This window comes from Pholcus phalangioides, unplaced genomic scaffold (genome assembly GCF_987345545.1).
Source record: "Pholcus phalangioides strain wild (caught in Gottingen) unplaced genomic scaffold, Ppha-v1.0 ptg000008l_1, whole genome shotgun sequence".
Taxonomy (NCBI): domain Eukaryota; kingdom Metazoa; phylum Arthropoda; class Arachnida; order Araneae; family Pholcidae; genus Pholcus; species Pholcus phalangioides.
The window spans coordinates 49,897,458-49,902,486 of NW_028301601.1; the positions used below are offsets into that span (position 1 = coordinate 49,897,458).

The 5,029-nt window shown below is 35.7% G+C and overlaps 1 long non-coding RNA gene across 1 annotated transcript; it reads right to left on the reverse strand.

Moving 5' to 3' along the window:
* Nucleotides 1–2,416: 2,416 nt before the first annotated feature.
* On the reverse strand, nucleotides 2,417–3,473 carry LOC149084448 (uncharacterized). Its single transcript, XR_016192977.1, has 2 exons — nucleotides 3,234–3,473; nucleotides 2,417–2,692 (listed from the first exon to the last, which is right to left on the reverse strand). It is a non-coding gene; the product is annotated as an uncharacterized LOC149084448 (long non-coding RNA).
* Between the last annotated feature and the right edge of the window lie 1,556 nt (nucleotides 3,474–5,029).

Genomic DNA, 5,029 nt, shown 5'->3' on the forward strand with positions numbered 1-5,029 from the left:
CCAAGTATCAATTAGCGCCAGAGTTTTGATAAAAACTTAATATTTGAAAAAAATTACCTCTTGACCTCAAAACTTCCCCAAGAGCTTAATTTTTCAGAACTTCATTTCTGTTGACTTTAACCAAAAAAATATCCATTGAATACCAAAAGAAAATTGAGACCAATTCAACTATATAGTATCCTTTATTTCTCAACACATACAATACATATTTTAAGTCATTTATAAAAAAAATAAATATGTAAAAGGAACTTTTCGTGAAATAAATATAATAAATAACTTGAGACTTATATAAGTTCTTAATGAGAATATTATCTTGTTATTTATAATACATAGTTACATATAATATCCTTGAGAACATTCTCTGGAAGGACTACTTTCATAAATTACTGGGAATTTTCATGTATAAAATAATTTTTCTGAAGTTATTAATAATAGTGCTTGCAGAGAGAATATTCTTCAGTTACCAAAATCTTTCCAGAGAGTATCAAGAATATATGTAATAACATGTATTATAATAATCTTGATAAATAACTTGAGAATATTCTCTAGTAATTTATAATAGTTGTCTTTTGAGATAATATTTTCTGTCCCCGTCTCTCTTCCCGTCAAGAGTTCAATCAATATTCTAGAACTAAAAGTTATCGTTGGGGGTGATTATACTAAAAACTGTTTTGTTGTAAATGTTTCGGGCAAAGAAAACTGATTTATATTTCACAATATAAACAAAGTTAGCAAAAAAAAAAATTTAATTTAAAAGAAAAATGAATATTCTCGATTATTCTCCAATTTTTACATCCAGGATAATATTGATAATATTCTCATTCTCCGAGAATATTCTCACCTCATATCTCTAGATTAAAGTAGTAAAAATCAAGAATAGTGCTTTTTTTGAAAATGTCACCACTTTCCTTTTTTGCATAAAATTTATTGACAATAATTTTCCTTTAAAAGTGTATTAGAAATACGTCACAGAAACTCCACCGAAAATTACCCCCTCCCACATACTAAAACTTACCTCAAAGATATATTGTTAGTACCTGTCTATATTTCCCAAACCTGGCTTTTGAATACGTATTTGTATATATTTTCCAGTTAAAACATGGAAAACCCAATTCATCAACACAGTATTTTGTAATTTCTAAAGAACTCAAAGTTGTTCATCATAACGCACTGCAAGTCTATTTCGAAAATGCCCCTTCTGCACCAATCACTGACAAACGTAGATTAATTTTAAGAATTATATTATGAAGCAACATGTGATCTATGTTCAAGAAGGCCAAAACATGAACCTCATGAAATTTATAGGCGGGATGAAATTCTATTTGGAAAAATAAACCTCAGTTTTTTAATACAGCTAGCTTTTCTGATAATTTTAATCAGATACACTATCAGGGCAAAAATGGTCTGGCCCTTTATGTTGAAGGGCAAGGATGAACATGGAAATTTATATGAGGACTAATAGACAAACCCAGTATTTTGTTATTAATGCAATTAATTATCAGTTGCGATGGCTACAACAATAAAGCCAATAACATCCGAAGTGGATCACACAATTTTGAGAATTACATTATGAAGCAACGAGCCATATATGTTCAAGACAGGTAAACTATGTATCTGACCAAATTTATATAGACATGGGAAAAATTCTAGTAAATATTTTATGATTATACACTACTCCCACGTTGGTATCAATATAATCATCACTCAAATATTTTAAGTTGTTTTGTGTATTGAGAAACCTTAATTTATATGGAAAAATAAATTGACATTTTTTTAACCTAATAGTCTAGCCCAGATATAATTCCACCAACCCCCGTCCCAAAGAATTTTGGCATTATAACAGGTAATATGGTTGGAATAGTGTTTTAGAGGGGCTTCATTACATAAATTCACACATTTATAATGAAACACTTTGTCTTCTTAGTTATTCTATAAATATTTCAACACTCATTTAATTTTAAGAGAAAATTCATGAAATTTTAAAAACTGTGCATCATTACTTGAATATTTCTTGATATAAAACTTGAGACACATATTTTACACTTACCTTTGAAGTTATTTTAGTTCTACATTACATTGTAATCCCAATATAGATGTGTGCACTAATCCATATTTATATCAAAAATCAAAAAAAAAAAAAATCACCCTGGCGAATAGGATTGGTTTGACTGATATTTGAGTGACTATTGTATAACATCTTTACAAACTTTGTGATTTGACTGGTGATGGTGGTGCCTGCTTGGTTTCACTGCAAATTAAGGTTTTTGCAAAAAATGATATCTTTACCTAGAAAATGAGTTATACAGAGCTTGCTTTGAACTCGCATGTAAATGACCACTGTATCATCATTTTTCTTGAACTGTTTCTCTCCTTAGGAAAAGGCTCAAATGTTGTGGTGGCATGTTTTTTTTTCCAAGGCTAAAATTTTCATTAGCAATGACCGAACAGGCCCATTTATCCCGAAATTATCAACTTTTCTCTTTCACACACATCCATACACTTGCACAAAACACATCTCCCCTTCTTCATAGGCCTATCTGGGCCCGTCTGTAGTCCCACAGTCAGCCCTTATGGAGCTGGCCAGTGGGAAAACTTTGATTCTCTGGTCTATCCAGTCCTCACTCTTCTTGGGCGCTCAGCAAATTCACATGATTCTGGTCTCATCCCATGATACTGTCCAAGTCATACACACCTATTGACATGAAATAAAAGCATCATTGGACGTTTGAATTTTTACAAAATTTGTGAAATTTAGCTGAAATTATAACATTAAAAAAAATTTAGAATTTTCATTGCTTTGACCCTAGCAGATCTTACCAAGGGACCCAGTTTCAGGAGGGGGCATGAAATAAAATATTTCCTATCACGTAATTATTTGAAGTTCCATCACAAAGGCTCCAATGAGAAATATTAGAGTGGGATCCACTAAAAATTTTATAGAACCCCGGCTCCTGGATGTGAGGTGGCGGCAAATGAAATATATTTTCTGTAATTATTCTAAATTCCCTCCAACTGTTTATTCTTCAAAAACTTCTTACGTTTAAGGATAACATAAAAAAAAAAAAAGATTCAAATAGCACAGTGCCAATTATCAATTAACTTAATAAAGCCCTATCCCTATGTAAAGCACTGAGTTTATGAAAATTGGGATTATGAAATTAACTATGTTTGCAACAATAATATTAAAGAATATTCATCAATGCATTTCATGTAATAGTAAAAAATGAACTAACCTGTGTGATTTTATATGCAGCTGTACAGATAGGCCTATACTTCCTTCCACGAAGCTCGCTGGTGGCCGGATTAGCTGTTGTTTTCTCCAACTTATTCTTTTTAAAGGGCTTGTGCAACAGTATTGTTTATTACCTTGCCCATAAATTAATAAAATAAATGTTTAAAATAGAAATTTATCACTAAAAAACTGCGTGCACGTGAGTGCTTACTGTTGTCACTTGTCAATATGGCGGTGAGGGAAGAGGGAAGAAAAGCTATCGACGGGGAAAAAACAGGCCGGAGTTTTAAGACGGAGTGTGATGACGTCACAGCATCGAAAAATCGCGAGCGAAGGCTTCTTGCTCTAGAAGGTGTTGGTTCGGGCATGGATGTCTACTAACACTAACAAATTCCCTGGACGGATCATGCTGATCCCTTGGGAATACGTGAAGACCACGTTATTATTATAATTTAAGTAAAAAAAACTCACAAAAGACGGGCGCACTTTACTGAGCTTACAATCAAATTTTCTTTCCCCCACTCATAACAGTCTTGATCGGAGACGCAAATTTCACCCATTATTTTACCTCCCCAACATTGCAAAAGGACATCAAAATGTGTGGTTGCTCCGGCCAACTAGTTGCGGCGCTGGTCTTGATATTGCTTCACACAAAGACGGATTTATGGTTTTGCCCATGGCCCCCCAGACTTTTCATGGGCTCCTTTATAGTTAATTTATAGCGTGAAAAACTAACAAATGATAAGAATCGCCCGGACTCTCTTCCAGCCTCACCCTTTTGGGTTGGCCACGGTTTCTTCGCCCCCTTCCATTTTTATCAAATTCTCGTGACTACACATTCCTCAAATTTACACAGCCCTGTGCTATAACCCGCTTGCCCCCTGTCCCTGTAAATACACCCGTCACTCTCTTGGTCGGTCACTTGATGTCTAGGTCCCTCACTCTTTGATTATTCACATATTTGCACATGGTTTTGGTCACTCACTGACCCGATCCCTTCCTCTGTAAGTCATTCTTTTGGACATTCACATGCTTACATCATAAGCCACTCGTTTGATCACTCACTGGCGTAGTTTCTCGCGCTGTCTAGGCCACAAAGCAGAATGTTTTGCGATGTTCTGCAACGAGCCCTCAGCTGACTAAAAATGTTCTGCGGTAAAAATTTGAATATACATAATAGCGTTTTTCTACACTTTTCTAAAAATTCTTCCAGATTGTTCTGCAACAGCACTGGTTGTTCTGCGCGCACATTTCTGTCGCACATTTCGGCATATTCTGCTTTGGGGTCTCTAGGCAAAAGCAGATGTATGGTTTCACTGCTTGTGTGCTGTAAAATTTTTACCACTCTTCTCACATTCTAATCATTTTCTTCACCATTCCCACATATACCACCCTTTCGAAGTTGCGGCCCTGAGGTATAGCCCACTAAGCCCCTTCCGTGTAAATATGCATCTGGCTTCGTAATGAGTGAAGTACGTTGTATCGTAAGCAGGCCCGTACCCAGAAATTTCTTTCGGGAGGGAGGGACCAAAGTGAATGAAAATAGATTTCGCTATCTTTTTTTCCCTTTTGCCGGTCATTTTCTCACATTTCAGAGGGGGGACCAGACCCCCAAGTCGCCGCTGTGGTGGTCGAGTGGTCATAGTGACAGACTTGCATCGCGAAGACCCGGGTTCGAACTTCGGCTGAAGGTGGTTTCTTGTGTTTCCCAAGTGCGAGGCGCGAATGCGAGCCGATCTCCCAGTTAAAAATTCTCGCCACACAGCAACAGGCCTACAAACGCTACAAATATTCAAT